The following is a 22,441-nucleotide window of genomic DNA, read 5'->3' as shown; positions in this document are numbered from 1 at the left end:
AATACTTCATTAACATCATCATAGTTTATAGTATGAGCAATTACTCAAAACTGCAGCATAATGATCACTACAAATATTTGGGACTGCTAGACATTGGTTAATTTTTATCATTTTTACCAAAGGTTTTCCACACCTTTTTGTGTAATTTACATTTTTCACTGACTTTTGAAAATTACATAACCATATTCACAACAATGACCATAAAGGAAGTGATGACAATAACACAAGGAGGATATCGGTTAGGAGTGTTTTATATATTATATTCCCATTACTACATTTCCAAATGGATGCAATGTATGAATTCCTGATTATTTTTATTTCTCTTAAATTGAACTACCACTTAGTTTCATTAGTGGGGTATTCCAAAAGAATTTTAAAGGTGATCTGATGTTTTTGGTGAATTTACTTTCGGAGGCAAAGTGATGGCAGGATTAAAATAAGGAGCGTGGGAAGCTGCTGTATAAAGGAAGACACCTGCAGAAGGTCTCTGAGTTTGTTTGAAATAGAGAGGATGTTATATAAGTCAAAAGAGAGGCATTTCAGCAGTCAGAATATGAGAAAACTTCAGAAGCCCTCAAATGAAGGATATATGAATAATAGATCTAATTCCATCACTAATGACAAGCCAAATGATGGCAGCTTTGACTGAATAAAGATATCCGGAGACAGTTCTCATGGAAACCAGGTGAAGCAAATAGCTAATGGATGATTTTGGAGAATACTGACTGGTAGTGACAGGTAGATGCTAATTAGCAATCAACATATAATTGAGAGAAACAGCTGTTTTTATCACATAGTTCACATGAAGATGCGAGAAGGAGTAGCAACTGGTTAAGCAATCACTTTTTTGTCACTAGAAATAAAAATAAAATAGGAAACACACAAATGCATTAACTTCACAAGCTCTAGTAAACATTAAAATAATGTTGAATATGATTTGGAAAACTGACAAGCTGGAAAAAGCTTGTTATGTGGAGAATCAATTTCTCAAAGTATAAAGAAAGACAAAAATAATGTGGAAGAGGAAGAGGATTATTTCAGCAAGAATAAGAATGAGCCAAGGCTAATGTGAAATACTGTAATTGTTATGTACTTCTAAGTTCATCGGTTTGAACAGAAGTATACCCAGAAAGAATTCCTTGAAGCCCTATATGTACTGAAGTACTCTCTTTGAGCCCCAATGAATACATACCAAATAATACTAAGACCTATATAACGTATACTCCAGTATTTCAACATAAATTCTTGAATAAAAATGTGTGAGAAAAGACATCAGAATTTAGGAAGATTTGCTTTTAGATCTTAATAGTTGAGCCAAAATTCAATTTGCTACTGTATTATTGGTGTACTTTTATATGGCCTTTAAAGCCCTTAATGGCATAGGTCCAGGCTACCTGATGAACTACCAGGTCCCACTAGGACAAGAACACCCTACCTAGATCCGTTGGTCAACAAACTCCAACTATTGGGATCCAGAAGAAGAGCCTTCTGTTGTGCAGAGAAATCTTAATCTCTAAGATAAGGTCTACCTCCACTCTCCTATCCTTCCACAAAAGCCTGAAGACCTGGTCTGCCAGTTGGCCTGGGTCCAAATGGGGGAGATCTATGCTGGAAATGGCTGCTGGATTGATGGCAGACTCCACCACCCCTCTGTTCTCTGCTCTCTCTCCATCCATCTTTCTGTTTTTTGGTAATCATATTGATGTGTTCTCTTGTGTTCTTTTTCATTGTTTATTTCATTGTTCTGTCATCGTACTTTTGTTCTGTTTTCACTCTTTTCATTTCTTCTTTTTTATTGTTGTACCTCCTAGAGTAGTGCCATGGAGAGATAGGCAGCAAATAAATTTAATAAATGAATAAGATAAATACCATGGGATAGGTAATTTATTGTCTCTTGAGGATCACATTCTTTTGAAAAGAATCTATTGGGAAAACTACATGAGTTAAGCAAGCACAGGGCAAGATAAAACCCCAAATTAGCAAAACCATTCTTTCTGCAGCATTTTTGTTTCTCTTTTTCTTTCTGACCAACTCTTTTCATTCCTTGCCTTCCATGTCCATGCAGCAGGCTGTGACATATTATTCTTGCCACAAGTTTGAACTGAATGCTTGAAGAGGGCTTTTGAAATTAGTGTGAGGATCACATGTAAGTTGATGCTTTGATGTGATCCTGCAACCAGACATATCTTTGCAAAAATATTACTATGAGGAAAAATTGGAAGAGGAGGAATTATGTTTGCCAATTTGAGTTCCTGGAGGAAAAATGGAGTATGAGTCAATAAATCTAATAAATAAATAAAAGCAACATAAAGACACCTGATCAGAATAATACAAGTGTGACTGTTCTACTTCACGTAAGAGCTAGAGATCTTTTACAATGAAAATAAAATAATTATAGCTGTTAACATGTTTTTTTATTTTTTTAACTAAGAAACTATTTATAAAACCTCCTCCATTTTGCAATAAATTAATTCCAAATATTTTGAGCTTTCAAACATTGTGCATCACATATGGAAAGATGATCCTGTCTATTCATTGCATTTCCAGCATTTCAGGGAAATGGGCTCACTCATTTTAGCAGTCATGACTGCAGTAATGTACTAGTGGCAAACTATATAAGTTTTCCCTAAATATAATGTTTGATGTACACTTAATATTTTTTTATATTGAAATTCCCATTGTTTCATCACTATACCTGTATTCAAGTGATGCAGCCATTTAATAAACAATCTTTGACTTGCTCAGATTCTGAATCATATTTCACTAATAGATTACAACTTGTGCCCAGGAAATGTTCAATATTGTGAGTTATAAAAATTTCAAATTTAGTCCAATTTCTCAATATACCCCCTTGTTTCCGTAATTCTCGTGTTGTGTTGTTTACTTGAGAGCATTGGAGTCAATGTGGATGTGGAAGAACACTGTTTAACAAGACATCTTAATTTTGTCCTGCTAAAAACAATCTTATAATCTAAACAGATCATTGCTTTTCTACTAAGCAAATTTCTTTGTGTATTCTTCATAAAAGTAGATATTAGTAAGGAAGCAAGAGTGAAGAAGTCTGGACTTATTCTTTTTCTTATATGAAACATTCAACAAATTGCTTAATGTTAAGGAGTCTCTTGAAAAATATTTATTTGTGTGTATATAAACAGACCCTATGGAAAATCTGCCCTCTCCATTAAGATGGACGGATGTATCCATTAAGATGGATATAGTAGAGTCCACTATAAAATCCATTGATAGCCAACTGCCATTATAGTCTTATCTGAAATTCTGGCCACCTTGTTCTTTGGAACTTGCCAGTTCTTGAATTTAATCTTCAACTTTTTGTTATACCATATATAGTTCATTATTTGTCTATGTCAGTTTTTAGTACTTTATTCTCAATAGGAGAAGATATTTTACTTTGAAAAAAAGATATAAAAGTGAAATGTGAAATTTACACATTTATGAGTGACTGGTTTCTATTGTCTCTATATTCCATTCCTTTCCTTATTTCTATATCATTATACTGATGTCTATTACTATAACAGTTACTATATTCTTTTATATTATTATTGCAATATTTCCTCTATATTATAACTTTTCTATTATTATTATTATTACAATATTTCCTCTACTATTACTATACTACATTCTGTAGTATTACTATTATAATGCGATATTGTCTTCTTAGAAATCCTGTTCTGCCTTCCATCTTAATTCCTCTCAGACACACACACACACACACACACACACACACACACACACACACAGTTTTCTTCTCATGGTTAGCATGATAATACTTGCATTTTTTCCAAATTGGGCTTTGCTTTGCCATGCCTCTATACTTCTTTTTCCACTGTACCATCCACTCCCTTTGAACGAAAAAAGCCTTCTTTTATTCAGCTGCTTTTCTCTGTATGTCAGTGGCTGATGTCAGGCCCAAGCCCAAAGACAACACAGTGAACTCCAATTGAATTTAATTCTTTATTCATTTACTCTCTTACTAAAGCAATAAGTTTCTAACCTAATAGAACATAACAGATATTCTAGGATGTGGCTACCCAGAACCTCTTCTTCCCTTCCTTATCCACTTCAGGGTGGGGTGGGCTTTTATTTTGGGATTTTCTCCCTGGGAAACTCTTGTTGAGAGTCCTCCTTCTCCTTCTCCAGGTATTATTTTTATTTAATTATTTTGTATCTCACTTTTATTATTTTTATACATAACTCAAGACAGTGAACGTATTTAATACACCTTCCTCTTCTATTTTTCCCACAACAACAACCCTGTAAGATGGGTTGGATTGAGAGAGAATAACTGACCCAGAGTCACCCAGCTGACTTTCATGCCTAATGCGGTACTAGAATTCACGGTTTCCTGGTTTCTAGGCTGATTCGTTAGCCACTAAGGAATCACAGGAGTCTATCACAGCTATACAGCTTCCAAAATGCACATCTCCTCCTGTCTCTTCCCACACCTGTTTAAAAGTGCAGATGTATAGGCAGCTCTGCCATGCTGATGTTAGGAAAAGGCTGAAATGAAAACACCACCATAGGTGTCTGCACTTTTCCTAAGTACCTTTTCTTCCAAGTCACATTTCTTTCATCTAGAAATATCTGGTCATTACGTTCTCAAGTTGATAAATAATTAATCTTGAATAAATACAAATATTTCTATATATTTAACATTTTACCAGTGTTGAAGCTGTTCCATCACTGTCATTAAAGAGACTTTAAGTTGAACTGTTGTTAATAAAATACCATCAGCAAATATTCTCAATTTGTGTTTTTTCACAACTCCTAGAATTCAATTTCCTTAGCATATTTGGAATACCAAGTGTTCTAGTAAGTACTATTTTATAGTAAAATCAAAAGGCAAAAGAGAGGGGACTTCCTTATCTTCTCTTCAATATAGCGCATTGCTGCAAATTAAGATCATTCATTACATTTTTATTAATTGTTAAATTATGCTTCAGAAACTCTTCAATAGATGGTCCCATCACAATGGTGCCACAGATGACAACTGGGAACAGGTTCTTTTCTGCAAGAACACTCCAGTTATGAAAATTTCCTCCCAACAGGGACTTACCAAACACCGCTCCACTGCTCCACTTCAAGTACCAAATTAAATACTATACAAAGCCCTCCCCCAATTGTCAAATACAACATCCTAGGTTCATGGGAAGGACTCAATGTATATGAAAGCCAACACCAGCACTTTACCTGGAACAGCTTACATCCTATGATGATACCTTTAGCACCATCAAACAACAATATCTGCCTATCCCAGATCATTGGGAAGGACCTGATAGATAGGTAAAAATGCCAAATCCAATCTAAGCATCTGGCTGATTTACAACCAACAACAACAATAATATATTAAATTTAAATACTATCTTTCTATAGCAAGCATTAACACAGACCAAATTTTTATTAATTCATATAGTCTTACTTTTACCATGAAATAGAAACTCCATCAGATAATAGGAGAGATGTATCAAGCTGATGTTTGATTCTCTAAAAAGATAACTTGTCCTATGCTTATGTTGAACACTTCAATATCACCCCATTGACTTCCCAAAACAAGGTAAGTTGGTCATTTCTGACATTCCGTTGTTTTTCACATTATTCTTTTTCTACTACCTCACCCTGTCTGCTTGCCTAGGTTTTGAAGATGGAGATATGTGCTAATATATGTTATACAATGCCAGAACTATCTCACATTCAGAGCAGAGACAGATCATTACCCATATTTTCAACTCTATTGTAATCAAGGTTTGAGGAATACAATTTAATAAATAACCCTTGAAAGATCTGTGCTCATGGTAATTATGAGTACATTGTCTACAACAAATGTTATAATTCGCAAATGATCTATTACACTGGGCATGCAAAACTGCAAAATGAAAAAAGGAGTAAAGTGAAAATAATTAGTCTTGAATTATTTAATATTTGGATTTGGAAGCAGCAACAAGCAATCAAAACCTGGAAATATGCTGCAAAAGGTTTCCTCTAAAAATGGTGCCAATATCACATTGTGTAGAAATTGCTTTAACCTCACTTGAATCTCTGAGTAATGATTAGCAGAGACAAATGAAGGACATCAGCCTCCAGGTGCAACCTTGCTATACATCAGAATCACCCTCAAATTACTAATTAGAAGCCAAACCATAGTGTGCAAACCTCCTCCTAAGCAAAGCTATTGAATGAATAAAATGTGCTCTAGAGCTACTCTTGACAGATTGCATGCATAGCACTGTGTATTATTGTGAAACATTGTGCATTTCTGTCAACCCACCACATATTACAGGTGTAAGTCATATGCATATAGGGAAGCAAATTTGCATAGTTGCATCCTTATGCTAAATGATTTATCTTTGAACATGAAGTGCTCATCAAATGCTTTTTTTAAAAGAAATGTTGCAATAGTTAGAAATATATGAGCATTCCTTACAGACATAAGGCCAACATCTGGATGAAGCATATTTACATGGAAGCCTTGTAGAGGCAAGAAATAGTTCTTTTGATTTGCTGGTGCTGATGTCACTTTATGTACACTTTAATTTTTTAGAAAGGGCAAAAATAGATTTGGGATAATAAATATGAAACTAGAGTTTCTCTTCCTTCTAAAGGAAACAGTAAATAGTTCCCCTGGAAACTTCCCAATAAATATTTTCTCTCTAGCTTCCCATCACTCTGAGAAGCAGAGATCCTATAAAAAATGTTATGTCCTGGGCTGGCAGGCACAGGCTGCAGCGATTGGCCCGGGCAGACCATGTGGATGCCCGGGACAAGAAAGGCTGCTCCCAGCCTTGCGTGTACACGCACGGCAGGAAAAGATCCCTTGCAATGATTGGCCAGCAAGGTATTGTGCAGGGGGGCTCTAAAAGGGGGCCGCACCATTTTAAAACCTGTTCTGTTGGTGTTTGCAATAAAGGAGAACTGTTGGAACTCGTTGCTTTGTCTCAATGCCTCTTTTCCTGAAACAGAACAAAAAATATAGGGCAACATATATGTGCCAGTAACCCACCATGCACACAAAAATACTTACCAATAGTTTTTAATTATGTACGGTGCTAAATTTGTCTGATGACACCCAGAACAATCCTAATAAGCATTTGAACTAATAGATTAGTGCCAGGTACAATGTTTCAGTTTCAGACTCATCCAAATTCAGCAAAAAACTGAAAATTACTGGTACAGGACAGTGGTTCAATTGTCAACAAAATGCACCAGAAAATTGTCTGAGCGGAATATCACCCACTTTTTCAGCATTGAAAATAATGATTAGAAACTCATTTCTTTGTCTAAGAGTCAGGGCAAAGCAAGAACAATATTCTGAGTTCAGAGCAGAGTTTGAGGAATGGCCATCCCTGTGGCTCTTTCCAAGAAAGGAATTCCCAAGGTGGAATTCCCTAGTGGATGAACAAGCACCCAAGTGATCCTATCCCCACAAGCCTAACTAAATCCCTTTGGGAAGGAAATGTATGAACCTTGCATGGGCAAGCAATCTGAATAACATTACTTCAAGCACTTATGAATTCTCTGAAATACAAGAGAAACCGATAAAGGGGTGAATCAGTATTTTTAAACTGCATCATAAGCAGTGGTTAGAACTGTAATTTCCTTAAAAAAAAATCAAAGAGTGCTGATTTCCCATTTATTTTCCCTGCCAGAGGTCAGTTGATCAGATGGCGGGTGCTTTATAACAAAGCCAAAAACGCTGAGTTAGGGACAGTGGCTACATAATTTTGTAACAACAGAAATAAAATGAAGCCGCAGGGGCAAACAACAACAACTTTCAGAAAAGAATATTGTCTTGAGTGGTTTAGCAATACAGAAATATTTTATACTCAGGCTACATCTTGGCTCTCTTCCCAGAATTGCTACCTATGTAAGATACTACTAACACTTACATCTTGGATGGCATTTTCATTTCAATGCCCTTTACCAACACTGATTAATTCACACTATAACCTTTGTGAGACAGGTTAACAATTACTTCCATTCTTAGGGGAGAAAGAAAGCTTTCATTGCAATCTTAGATTCTATTCAGAAGTAAGTCCTTTGGAGTGTAATGAGACAGAGGACATTTCCAGTCAAGAGCCTGTACTTGCAGTCTTCCTTTTGAATCAAGCTGCAGTTCTGCAGAGCTTATGGACAGTCCATTTCTCCAATTGCTGGAGACTTTGCCACACTCGTTTCTTGCCTTCTGGGTCTCAGCTTTCCCAGAAGAACTTTCAAGAGAAAAAAAAATGGCTGATTAGGCTTTGCATCTCCTTCTGCCGAGACTATTTTGCATCTGACCTGACAAGGGCACCAACATTATTTCCCTTTTGCATAAAGTTTAGGAATTTTTTGTTTTTTCCAGGACCTGTGGAAGCTTGGAACATTGTAATTCTTGCTCCTTGTTCTCAAGCTTGTAAAGTTTGCAGAGAAGACACTTCATAATCATCTTCACTTCCTTTACCGAAAGTGGAGAGTAAAATTGCAGAGCTGATGAAATATGCTTACACCCAAATAATACATACAAGAATGGTGATATTTGGTGCATGAAGAAGCCTTGGTGATTATCCAGTAAAAACTCCAGAAAATTCATAGAAGAATTTTAGAACATCTCTGATTGATAGCTATCCAACCTCTGCTTCAATGGAAAATCAAAGCCTTTGAAAAACTCCAGTCACCATATTCTGAGGTAGACCACTCCATTTTTAACTACTCTTATCTCAGTCTTAATTTTTGTTTTCTTTTAAATGAATTCTTATTTTAGGTTTTATTAGTAAAGCACAGCAGCTATCTCAATAAACAGTGTTATAGTATATACAGATACACGTTGGTATTCTGATTTACAGTACCATATTTTGGCTCTTGCAAAACTGATCAGCACGTAGCATAGAAGAAAGAACTAAACAATGTATAAACAGCTATTCAGATAGATAAACTATACAGATAAATTAGTAAGCAGACTATTGAGCTCACAGGTATACATATGAAGATCCTTCATGCCTGTAGGAATTTCAGTCTCACTGGGCTCTAAAATGGTATAAGAAGCCTATATATCTTAATATCATTATCATATTGGGCTGATTGTATGAATCAAAGAACAAAGGAAAATCAAGAATGAAGGAAAGAATATGCACTAACTGTAATTTTCATTGCTGAGAGTGGATTTACAGTTATAATAGCATAACAAAAATGGAACCGTTTGGAATAGGAATAGCAGATATGACACCTTCAGTGCTAAAAAATACCTTCTGTTACCAAGAAAATAGTGAGGCAAAGATGAACCACTGTAAAATTTACATATATGTTACTATCCAAGCATATCTAAAATTGGAGTTGCTGCTCTAGGGATCATTCCTTTTTAATACGAAATTCCCCTTTCAGTATTCAGAAGGAATCTGTGACATGGCTGAACAATATTTAAATAAATATTTAAGTTAACAAAAATAAGAAGAATAAAACATGTGGGGTAATAACAGTACAAATGAATTCTCCTACTGTTTGACAATACATTATTTAAAAAATGGCAGATGTGATTGACCAGGACTAAGGCTTTTTCAATTAATATATTTAAAAGACATAAGCTTTGCTGAGCTGAAGTCTTTTTAAAAAATCTGTTAATTGGAAAAGGTGCTAACAGACTCCTCACTTTTTGCTACCATAGACTAACATGGGTCTATTTCTAAAGGACTTAGGAGAAAGTGCTCCCTCTTCATGGCAAATCTTGCTGATGTGTCAGTTCTTCTAACAGAAACAGATATGTTTTAATTGGCTCCTTCAAATTCTGATTTCAAAACATCTAAAATGTCTATTATTTTTGTTTTGGGATAAATTAAATATTTGATGACATTGTTGAAAGCACTGACAATGCTTTCCTATGATTAGAATATAGGCCTATCTGTCACTCAGAGATATTAACACCACTTGATTTTTTTATATATATATTTCTAGGCTATTTTCCCTTAAGGTTTAAGTGGTATGCGTAGAATTTCTCATTGTTTTATCCTCACAACCATCCTGTATATAGATATAAATAGATTATATTGGCCAAATTCACCCAGCAAATAATTGAGATGGGATTTGAAGTCCAATATCTTAACCAAGTGTTTCTCAACCTTGGCCACATTAAGCTGTGTGGACTTCAACTTCCAGAATTCCTCAGCAAGCATGGTGACTAGGGAATTCTGGGAATCGAGGTCCACATATCTTAAAGTAGCTTAACTACTACATCACTTTATTTCTCAATGGCAGTTCTGTTCCTACAAATGTGCTATATATCTAATGGAATCAGAACTCTGGATGTCTTCTTTGCTTCCCTTGGTGCATGACCTATATGACTTCCATATTCCAGATGCCTTCATATCAAGAATGGGTAAGAATATAATTCTGTGTATATAAACTCACTTTGAAGTCAGTATCCTAGACGTATTAGTGTGGGCACTTACAGAAGTTTGCAAGGAAAAAGGAAAGCATTTCTGTTATGTCCCGAGCCTTGCAAACGGCTCGGGGCGTTTGCAGGCGGTCCCGGGCAGGTGCAAAGCTGCCCGGGACCAGACAGGCTGTCGCCAGCGCCATGCGCATGCGCGGGTTCTGGCGCGGGAAAAGTATCGCATTGACCCGGGAAATGTCTATATAAGAAGCTGAGAGGTTTTGGGAGCTGCTGAAGCCATCTACTTGTAAGCTGAACACAGAATAAAGAAAACTAAGAACTACAACTGCTTCTCGTGTCTTACATTTCCGCGAAGGACTCAACACTGGCGACGAAGGTGGGATGCCTTACATCGCCTGGAAAGGAAGAAGTGTAAGCTTACCCAAGTGAGTCCTGAGCGGCAGAACGGTGTCGACTCGCCAATCCAGTGCGCATTCGGGGGTAGGCTGGCTGATAGACCCATCTCCTGAAGATGGCAAAGGTTGGAAGGCTTTCGGAGTTCGACGTCTCACATCCAGAGCGGTGGAGTCCTACGTAGCCAGGGTGGAGAACTACTTCAAGGCACACCAAGTGAGGGAAGAGAGCTTGAAGGCTGCCACCCTGCTTTGTGTTTGCGGTCAAGACGCCTTCGAAATCGCAGAAAACCTTGCAGCACCTGTTCCAGTAGAGTCTGTCAGCTACGCAGATCTGAAGAAGCTACTGAAGGAGCACTTCCAGCCCAAGATGTCCGTCATTGCATGGCACCACACCTTCGAGCAGATGGATCAACGATCCGGTGAGTCGGCCAAAGAATACATCGCCGCATTAAGGAAGGCCGCCAAGCACTGCGAGTTCAAGGACCTCGAAGAACGACTGAGGGACCGATTCGTGTGCGGGTTAAGGCATCGAGATCTACAACAGAGACTTTTCGCTAAAGAAGAAGTGTCCTTCCAAGATGCCTTAAGAGAAGTCACCGCAGAAGAAGCAGCAGGCGGCGCCGTCAAGAACATGCGGCCGATCAGAAACAGTCCACAGGTTGCATCCGTGCACCAGGAAGACGTCCAGGGGAACTCCGAGGAGGATCCGGACGAGGAAGTCGACCGTCTCCACCCCACGAAGGAAGGAAATCAGAAGGGAAGCTCTTCAGCTCCACTCCAGTGCATCGGCTGTGGAGGTCGCCACAGGAGAACCGACTGCAAGTTCCGCTCCGCTACCTGCCGGGCATGCGGCAAACAAGGACACATGGCAGCTGTGTGTCTGGGCCGACGAAAGGTACAACCTCAGGAAGAACCGTGCCTGAAAGGTACCAGATTCCCCAGCCAGAATAGGGTAGGGTTTTGCGCTTCGCGAAGAAGCATCCTTAGGACAGGCACACACAAGCCCATTAAGAAAAAGCTGTCACTCAAGGTGAAGCTACAAGGGATTCCATTAACTATGGAACTAGACACAGGGTCTGCCCTTTCAATCATCTCCTTGCATACATTTAGGAAGATTTGTTCCGGAAGTGGAACTCAGGCCAAGTTAAGGCCTTCTGACATTGTGTTAACAGATTTTCAAAATTAAAGAGTGTGTGTTAAGGGGGAGGCCACCCTTAACGTGCAATACAAGAATTTTGAAGGTCCACTAGACTTATTAGTAGTAGGGGGTGAACGAACGAGTCTCATAGGCCCTGGGGATACACATCACAGGACTCAACAGCTTACAAAAACTCGACCTACAGGAAGTCTGCAAAGAATTTGCAGATGTTTTCAGCGCCCAGCTGGGCACATTCAAAGGACCCCCTGTGTCCTTAAAGCTAGACCCCACTGTCACTCCCATTAGAATTAAAGCAAGAAGGGTCCCTTTTGCTTTAAAGAGTAAAATTGACACTGAGTTAGACAAACTGATCCAACAGGGAATTCTAGAACCTGTTGATTCCAGTCCTTGGGAGACCCCCATTGTCACGCCTCTAAAGGAAAATGGGGACATTCGCATTTGTGCTGACTACAAATGCACTCTTAATAAGGCATTGCAGCAACATGCCTATCCTGTTCCTGTGGTCAGTCATATTCTGGCCTCCCTCACGGGGGGGCGCGTTTTTGCAAAGCTTGACCTAGCTCAAGCGTATCGACAGCTGCCTGTTGATGATGCTGCTGCTATAGCTCAGACTATTGTGACCCACAGGGGAGCCTTTAAGGTAAAAAGGCTACAGTTTGGAGTGAATGTCGCTCCTGGGATTTTCCAAAGCATAATGGAAAACACACTACGGGGCATACCGGGGGTTTGCCCCTACTTTGATGATGTCTTAATTGCAGGAGACTCCACACACATTCTAGCTGAAGGCTAAGGGCTGTTCTGTTAAGATTCAGGAAAACAGGCCTCAAGCTCAAAAAAGACAAATGCAAGATTGGGGGGCCTTCTACTGAATTTCTGGGGTTCAAAATTGACGCTGCTGGAATTCACCCTGCTGAATCCAAACTAACTGCTATTTTAGAAGCACCTAGGCCAAAGTCTAAGGCCGAACGTCAGGCCTTCCTGGGCCTCCTGAATTTCTACAATTCCTTCCTTCCACATAAAGCCAGTGTGGCTGAGCCTCTTCACAGGCTACTAGACAAGCAAGCAGTGTGGCACTGGTCACAAACACATGAGGCTTGTTTTAACAAAGTCAAGGCCTTGCTCACTTCTAACAGTGTACTTGCACATTTCAACGAGTCCCTTCCTGTGTGCATCGCTTGTGATGCGTCCCCTTACGGGGTAGGAGCTGTCCTGAGTCACCTCAGGTCTGATGGAACTCAGGTTCCTGTTGCATATTACTCCAGAACATTGTCTTCTGCTGAGCGCCACTACGCTCAGATAGACAGGGAGGCTCTGGCTGTTGTTGCTGGAATTAAAAAATTCCATGATTTTCTATATGGCAGGCATTTCATGGTCTTCACTGACCATAAGCCTCTGCTGGGACTGTTTACCACACGTAAGCAGACTCCCCAGATCATTTCCCCCAGAATGCTTAGGTGGTCTATTTTTTTGTCTGCATATGATTTTTCTTTACTCCACAAGCCTGGGAAAGAAATGGGCCTTGCTGATGGCCTCAGTAGATTGCCTCTGCCAGTAGTAGAAGCTGACCCTGCGCCAGCTGTCAACATTCTATCAATCCAAGCCTTGCCCGAGCTCCCTATTAGTGCCAGGGATGTTGCCGCTGAAACAGGTACAGATCACACACTTTCACGTGTCCGTTCCTGGGTTTTGTCTGGTTGGCCTGAGCACTGCCCTAGTCCTGAGTTTCAGAGTTTCTGGTCCAAAAGGAACGAGCTGTCCCTTTCTCAGGGTTGTCTGCTTTGGGAAACAGAGTTGTCATTCCCACCTCAATGAGGACTAGGGTCTTAGAATCCCTCCACGAGGGTCATTCTGGCATTGTTCGTATGAAGGCCCTTGCGCGCAGCCACTTGTGGTGGCCTGGTTTAGATAAAGATATTGAGGCTAAGGTGCATGCATGCCACCTGTGCCAACGATCTCGTCCAGAGATGCCCCAAGCTCCCGTGCATAGATGGGAGGAAACACAGTCCCCATGGTCTAGGGTGCACATTGACTATGCTGGGCCCTTTCAGGGCCAGTTCTTCTTGGTCCTTGTTGACAGCCATTCAAAATGGCTTGAGGTTGTACCTGTCTCATCCACCACCGCTGCAAAGACTATTCAGGTACTGAGGGGGATTTTTGCTGCACACGGGCTTCCAGATGTCATTGTGTCTGACAACGGCCCTCAATTCACTTCCTCCGAATTCAAAGCTTTCTTACAGGCTAACATGATTCGTCATGCCATGTCTGCACCCTTCCACCCGTCCACCAATGGTATGGCTGAACGTATGGTGCGCATCACGAAGGACGCATTGAAAAGACTCACCTACGGGGACTGGCATCACAGGTTGGCTGACTTTCTCCTTTCTTATCGCACCACACCGTCTACTTCTACAGGGAGAAGCCCAGCTGAACTTCGTTGGGGGCGTCAACTTACTACTAAACTTGACCGGTTGCATCCGGACAGACTGCCTTCATCTACCTCACATCCCAGGGCACCTAGACAACTACTTGTGGGTGCCCCGGTTTGGGCTCGCAATTACGGGCCTGGTCATACATGGGTCCCCGCTTCTATTTCCAAGGTCACAGGTCCTCTCTCCTACGAGGTAGCCCTGGACAACGGTCGTGTCCTGCGTCGGCACATCGACCAACTTCGCCCTAGGCGGGACCTTTCAGATGAGACTCCTGGGTCTTTTCCAGGGGGGGAGGGGGACCCTTTGGAGCAAAGGGAAGGGCACGAGTTGTTGCCCATCTCCACTGATGGAGCCACTGACGGCCCATTTCAAGCTTCCGCAAGTGCTCCGAAAAGGAATTCATGGAGCTTACCCACACAACAGGCACTCACGCCTACTCCAGCCAGGGAGTTACCCCAGGGGCATACTCACCTTCCACACACATCGCACAACATTCCAGTCACAGAGGATACCCGGGGGCATCCCAACAAATCATTCCCTGCAAGAGAGCTGGCACACAATCCCCAGAGGTGGCCTGACCTTACCCCTAATCCTACAGGGGGTCAAACTTACAGGGAGGTGGTCGAGGAACCAAGTCCCGACTGCAACACCTCTAGCCCAAATCAGGGAGTAACTGAGTTTTGGGAAGGTACAGAGACCCACACGAGCCCGGACACAGAACGGGGCTTAGGGATTGGACAGCCTCCTGACAGTCTTGGACGGACCTAGGAGGTTCTATAGAGACGCCCAGCAGTGGCTATCACTTCAAGGGGCCCGAGGGCCTACAGCTCGGCAGATCAACCAGGTCACAAAATGACAGAAGCCCTGGCCTGATGAGCCCGGTGGGCGAGCAAGCAGGCCAGGCATTGGGGCAAAGTCCTTGGAAGGCACCAAGGCATGATAAGGGGAACAGGCTCTTGTCACCCCTCAGTCAGGGAACACCTGTCAGAAACCCAGAGCTGAGAAGGTCACAGAGAGCAAGGAAGTCTCCTAAATCCTTAGAGGATTACATAACATTGCTGGCTAAACAAAAGCCAGGTAACGGTAGGAGCACTGAGAAGCAGAACACTGTATAAAATAATGATTATATGTTGGTAGTAGTTTTAGCCCGGGGGAAAGGGGTGTTATGTCCCAAGCCTTGCAAACGGCTCAGGGCGTTTGCAGGCGGTCCCGGGCAGGTGCAAAGCTGCCCGGGACCAGACAGGCTGTCGCCAGCGCCGTGCGCATGCGCGGGTGCTGGCACGGGAAAAGTATCGCATTGACCCGGGAAATGTCTATATAAGAAGCTGAGAGGTTTTGGGAGCTGCTGAAGCCATCTACTTGTAAGCTGAACGCAGAATAAAGAAAACTGAGAACTACAACTGCTTCTCGTGTCTTACATTTCCGCGAAGGACTCAACAATTTCCATGACTGACAGTCAAGTATTAATTGGTCTAGTTGATCAGAAAGTACAGGTGGCTGCAGAAGGAGCCAAGAAAATGTATTATGACATTAGCGTGTGGTTCTGTGCAATGTCATGATGCAAATACTAATTGGTGGAGCTTGTGCCATGACATCACAATGTACAATTTGTTATTTAAAAACATACACCTGTGTCTAATGGCATTTTTAAATGACCTGTGTGTATGTGTAGTGTAAGTAAAGTATGTGTATGTAAGAGAGAGAGAGACAGCAAAGCTTATGTGAAAGTTGCTTTTTTTTCACTAGCTTCTTTGATTAACTATCCTATTTCATTTTAATCTACTTTCAGTAGCAAACATTACAAAGGAAATAAAATCTTGCTTCATTGTAATAACATTGCAGTTTTTCTCTTCTTTTAATTTCTGAATAGATCCTACAGAGTTGCAATATTGCTTGCCACAGTTTTGCTTAGGTCTCTTATTTCTGCAGCTCCTCTTATTACCATGTGGCAGGGCACCCCATAGGCACAATAAATAAATAATACAACACCAGGAGCAGTTGCAACTCAGAAAATACATTATTAAAAAATTAAGAAATAAATATCTCCCCCTCTTTCCCTAAATAGAGATTGATTTTATAATGTGAAATGCTGAGGAGCACTGCCAGGAGGTATACAAGGGCTTGGGGAGATAAGAGAATACACGGCAAATTGGAATTTTTGCTCCCCAGACGAGAGAGAAAAAGAAGGAAAAACAAAAACCTCCCTGAGTGAATATGTGCATTTGTCAAATGGAAATAGAATCAAATTGTTTACTGTCCCAATATAATGTTCTGAATGCACAAGATCTTGAAGGGTAGATGAACATTATGTATTGACTACATTCATAATTATTGTATATAGTCCATGATCACAGTCCTGTTCAGGAGAAAATTTGTGTAATATCATTAATTTTCTGGGCTTTAAAAACATCCTGAACTACGCTCATTTATGATTCTGAGGGGCAGACTAGATAATGTGTAAAATGAGTATTAGATTAACGAACAAACGTCCTTGTTTTAAGGAGGGGGGGAGTGTTGGTTAAAGAAAAGGAAGACCCAGTCTGAATCAGGTCTATGGTTCATGGACTAAACGAAGGCTGTAAACCTCTCTCTTTGTTTATACAAATTCATTGCAGCCTCCAAATGCAGACAACGGAGTTTAAAAATCCCTCTGCCAATGCTGGGGTTGATGGCGGGCAGGGGAGGGGGGAGTTTTAAAATTCCCTGTGAAAATGACAGACTGGATACTTTTAGACAAGAGGTTTGGGGAAAGATTTAGGCTCCCTTCCTTGCCCAATTTGGATTAGGCTATTATTTTCATATAATTAAAAAAAAAGCGAGAATACATCAACAATAAAATAAAATGTAAACGTATAATTACAACATAAAAACAAATTAATTTTAAAAATATACCAATGAAGAAGAAATATATGCCAGTTTAAAACCTATTTCAGCAGTAAATCAGTTTAATGCTAAAAAGCATGATGAAATGCTAATGTTTTTGCTTGCTGTTTACGGAAAACTAAGATAAAGTTGGTCAGGCTCTCTTGGGAACATTAAAATGGGTTTCCTTATTTACCAGAGGAAATAAGTCTTACTTCCAGGTGAACAGGAACATGAAAATTATGTTAGGATGATTATTGCTGGACACACCATCATTATTTATTATTTGCCAGCAAAATTGTGTTTTAAGTTCCATCTTGGCTTCCATAAACCTTCTAGGGCTTCATTTGGGTCATATATTCTATCCACTATATTTCATAATCTTTAAGTTTATAATTTTGTATTACTCAGCACAGTTTTAAACATCCACAAGAAGAGGAATGACTTTTGTTCTAGGCTCTGTGAGTCCTTCACTGTATGAGTCAATCTCAAATTAAGCTAAATTACATCTGTCTCATTTCCTTTTTGCATTCTATATCATATCTTGACTTCTTGTATTTTAACCTTGTGAAAATCATGCAAGAAATGTCAACAACAACAACAACAACAACAACAACAACAACAACAACAACAATAATAATAATAATAATAATAATAATAATAATAATAATAATAATAATAATAAAGTTGGAAGGGACCTTGGAGGTCTTCTAGTCCAACCTCCTGCTCAGGCAGGAAACCCTATACAATTTCAGACAAATGACTGTCCAGTTTCTTCTTAAAAACTTCCAGTGCTGAAGCATTCATCGCTTCTGGAGGCAGGTTGTTCCACTGGTTAATTGTTCTAACTGTCAGGAAGTTTCTCCTTAGTTCTACGTTGCTTCTCTCTTTGGTTAGTTTCCACCCATTGCTTCTTGTCCTGCCTTCAGGCACTTTGGAAAATAGCTCTTCTTTGTAGCAGCCCCTGAGATATTGGAACACTGCTATCATGTCCCCCCTCGTCCTTCTCTTCATTAGACTAGACATACCCAATTCCAGCAACCGTTCCTTATATGTTTTAGCCTCCAGTCCCCTAATCATCTTTGTTGCTCTTCTCTGTACTCTTTCTAGAGTCTCAACATCTTTTTTACGGTAACCAAAACTGGATGCAGTATTCCAAGTGTGGCCTTACCAAGGCATTGTAAAGTGGTATTAATACTTCACGTGATCTTGATTCTATCCCTCTGCAGCCTAGCACTGTGTTGGCTTTTTTGGCAGCTGCAGCACACTGCTGACTCATATTTACTTTAAGTCTACTCTTTCGTAGCAGATACTTGAGCTTTTTATCTTCAATTCCTAGTCATTCTATTTGTTTGGAAGGCAGACTGGGCAATATTGTTCTGAACTGCAGTCTCTAAACTAGCCAAATACTGTCTAGCTTGATAGACAATACAGATAATGACGTACGACCACAAGTGAGCCCAAAATTTCTGTGGTTAAGCAAGACATCTGTTAAATGAGTTGTGCCCCATTTTACAACCTTTCTTACTACAGTTGTTAAGTTAATCACTGCAGTTGTTAAGTTAGTAACTAGATTGTTAAATGAACTTGGCTTTCCCATGGACTTTGCTTTTCAGAGAGTCGCAAAAGGTGATCACAGGACCCAGAGACACTGCATCCATCATAAATATTAGTTGCCAAGAATCTGAATTTTGATCATGTGACTATGGGGATGCTGCGATGGTCATAAGTATGAAAAATGGTCGTAAGTCACTTTTTTCAGGGCTGTTGTAACTTTGAATGGTCACTAAACTATTTTTTTGTAAGTCAGGGATTATCTGTACCATATAGTTTTTAGTGTTGAAATAAGATTCAAGGGTTAAATCAGTCACCATTGAAATAACGGAGGGAGACCATTTTCTGCTTTGCCTCAGGGATGACATCTCATCTGAGAGAGATGGGCAACTTGGAAATAAGGTAATAAATAAATAACCAACTATATAAATAAATGTTTTAGGCCAGATTTGAAAATTTTGTATTGTATTTAACAGAATTATATTGTCAAGTTCCTACAAGCTACCAACACAGCCTGTGTTTCATGCTAAAATCTATTTTTTGCACACTGCTCTGAAACTGTTAAGTGCTAATTCTTGACTCCAAGAGAATGCTGTGGCTCCAAGGTCTCTTTCAGTGAAGATCCATTGGCAGATGACAATGAGCCCACTCCAATGTTCCCATGGCATCACCCATGGAATCCCACAATATTCCAGTTTCCTTCTGCTTCAGTTCCTTGGTTTTGGTTGATCAAAGCTCCTTGGTTGTCTCGACCTTTCAGCAACCTAATCCTGATAGAAATTAGGACTGGATGGAATAAAAATTGACTTGAGAGGTGAATTTCAGTTAGCAGAATCAACGTGTACCTTTTTCTAACTTATCCTAGCCAGAACACTATCTAATTCAGATTGCATCTTGACAATCTTTGGTGAATGAAAGTTACATATTCCCTTGTCTAAATACAGATGAGAATCATTACAATATAGTTATACATATATAGTTCAAATTTTATCAAAATATTCCGAGAATTTAATAGGAGGGGAATCTTGTAAACTCCTTAAGCTGCCTGTAATAAATAAAGATATGTTCTTCAAGTGTTAAAAGGTTACTTTCAAGATTTAAAGTTTGAATTGTTTCTTAATTGGTATGTTAATCAGTTAACATTTTAGCTAAACAGTTGGGGAAGATTTTAATCAATAGTATGCATTAAATGTGGGTTAAGTATTCTGAGCACTTTAGTTTATTTTCCAAGTCTCTGTTGGGCTTTTAATAGAAAATGCATGCTGGAAGATAAAATGTTGGTTTTTAGATACAATTTAGTTATGTTAGATTGTAATTAATCAATACTAGGGATAACATGCTACTTTATTATGTGTTATTGTGCATGGGAATTTGCATTGTAGATAAATCTTTGTTTGCTAGAAATATGCATTTTCTACCTTCTAATTGTTTTGGAATATTCTATGTACCAAACAAACAACCCAACACCAATTTGGATCCCAATTTGGCAATTTGGAAACTTTCCTCAGACTGATTAAAAAGCTGTTAACTGAAAGTATGAATCCAAGTCTCACTCCAACAATCTGAATCTTACAAAACATTGTAATTTTATGCTATTCATAAACAGTATTTTCAGCAATAATGGCATCTTATTAGGAGATGAAATTTCCATAATATAAGAGAGAAAACTGTAGAGGATAATCTAGATGTGCTTAAATGTTTATATTTTAAAATAAAACTATGGATATGTTTTAAATTTCTTGATAAAATTGGATAAAATCTGATGAAAAAATTAATCCCTTGAATTTGAAACAACCCCTTGAAGATTGAAATTATGTAACTACAGATAATTATACTGACTGTCATTTTATTTTATTTTATTTTATTTCATTTTGTTTTGGTTTTGGCAATAATATTTTTATTTGGGTTGATCTACACAACTTCCCATGGCTTCATGGATCACTGCAATGAAAAATTACATTTGAAAATAAATTAATTCAAAAATAAACTTCAAATCCAAACACAAATATTTTTATTAGGTATGATCTCAGAGACTCTAAATGAAAGGCAGGGCTTTTTTTGTCATAAAATGCACCAGAACAGAATTCCAGCACCTTTTTTCGACAGATTTTCCAGAGTTGGGTTCTTGTCCTATTGTTGTCCTTCCTATCTTCATTTGCTTTTCAAAGTGCCCCGCATTTACCTTGAACAAAATCCTAGTCTTTTAGATACACTAAAAATTGAAGGGTTTTTTTTTCAACTACAAAGATAAACCTTGTAGGGTAGGCAAGGCAGGTTATATGATGTGTGTGAGTTCCGGCACCTTTTTTTTTCTTTTTTTACAAAAAAAGCACTGATGAAAGGCATCATAATTTATTAAGCTATATGGTAACAGCAGCAAGAATCAGTCTGACACAATACTGGAAAAGAGAAGCCTTGCTGTCCATATAGAATTGGGAGACTAAAACTGACAAATACCTGGCAATGAAAAAAAAATTGACTATATATATATATATATATATATATATATATATATATATATATATATATATATATATATATATGTTCACTGTAGAAGCCTAACCAAATTCAAACAAGAATTCCAGTCATGGGACCTTGCAGGGACCTTGCAGGTCTTCTAGTCCAATCCCAGTTCAAGGAAGGAGTCTTTATACCATGCTGGACAAATGATTGTCCAATCTTTTCTTGAAAACCTTCAGCAATGGAGCACCCAAAACTCCCGGAGGCAGCTTGTTCCACTGATTAATCATTCTCACTGGAAGGGAATTCCTCCTGTTTCCAGGTGGGATATTCCTCTGCTTCTTGATACCCTCTTCCGTGTCAGCCCTTAAAGTAAGGAAGACTTACTAGGCCTTTTCTTCATTAAACTAAACATACTTAGTTACCTTAGCCATTCGTCATATAGGTTAGCCTCCAGACCCCTTATCATCTTTATTGTTTTTTATGCACTCTTTCTAGGGCCTCAGGTCAGGATTTTTTTGGGGGGGGGGTTGTTATGTCCCGAGCCTTGCAAACGGCTCGGGCGTTTGCAGGCAGTCCCGGGCAGGTGCAAAGCTGCCCGGGACCAGACAGGCTGTCGCCAGCGCCGTGCGCATGCGCGGGTGCTGGCGCGGGAAAAGTAACCCATTTACCCGGGAGTTGCCTATATAAGAGGCTGCGAGGCGTTTGGGCGAAGCTGAAGCCATCTTCCTGTAAGCTGAACGCTGAATAAAAGAAACTGAGAACTCCAGCTGCTTCTCGTGTCTGTTTCCCGCCACGGACTCAACACTGGCGACGAGGATGGGATGCCTTGCACTACCTGGAAAGGAAGAAGTGTAAGCTTACCCAAGGAGTCCTGAGCGGCGGAAGAGGAACGGCGTCGACTCGGCAGCTGCCCGCCAATCCGGTGCGCATTCGGGGGTAGGCTGGCTGATAGACCCGTCTCCTGAAGATCCGAAGATGGCGAAAATCGGAAGGCTTTCGGAATTCGACGTCTCACATCCAGAGCGGTGGGAGTCCTACGTATCCAGAATGGAGAACTACTTCAAGGCAAACCAAGTGAGGGAAGATAGCTTGAAGGCTGCCACCCTGCTTTGCGTTTGCGGCCAAGACGCCTTCGAAATCGCAGAAAACCTTGCAGCACCTGATCCAGTAGAGTCTGTAAGCTACGCAGACCTGAAGAAGC

The 22,441-nt window shown here is 39.8% G+C and overlaps 1 long non-coding RNA gene across 1 annotated transcript in view; it reads left to right on the top strand.

Annotated features, from left to right (window-relative positions):
* Positions 1–8,082: 8,082 nt before the first annotated feature.
* LOC120297271 overlaps positions 8,083–22,441 on the top strand; it is a 35,346-nt gene continuing 20,987 nt past the window's right edge. Inside the window, exon 1 of the long non-coding RNA XR_005553754.1 lies at positions 8,083–8,680. This is a non-coding gene — a long non-coding RNA (uncharacterized LOC120297271). The remainder of the gene's footprint in view (positions 8,681–22,441) is intronic.

Source organism: Crotalus tigris, unplaced genomic scaffold, assembly GCF_016545835.1.
Source record: "Crotalus tigris isolate CLP2741 ecotype Arizona unplaced genomic scaffold, ASM1654583v1 scf7180000017604.1628558, whole genome shotgun sequence".
NCBI classification, from domain to species: Eukaryota; Metazoa; Chordata; class Lepidosauria; order Squamata; family Viperidae; genus Crotalus; species Crotalus tigris.
The sequence above is the reverse complement of the archived record's forward strand: the minus strand, read 5'-3'. Positions and strand labels throughout refer to the sequence as shown.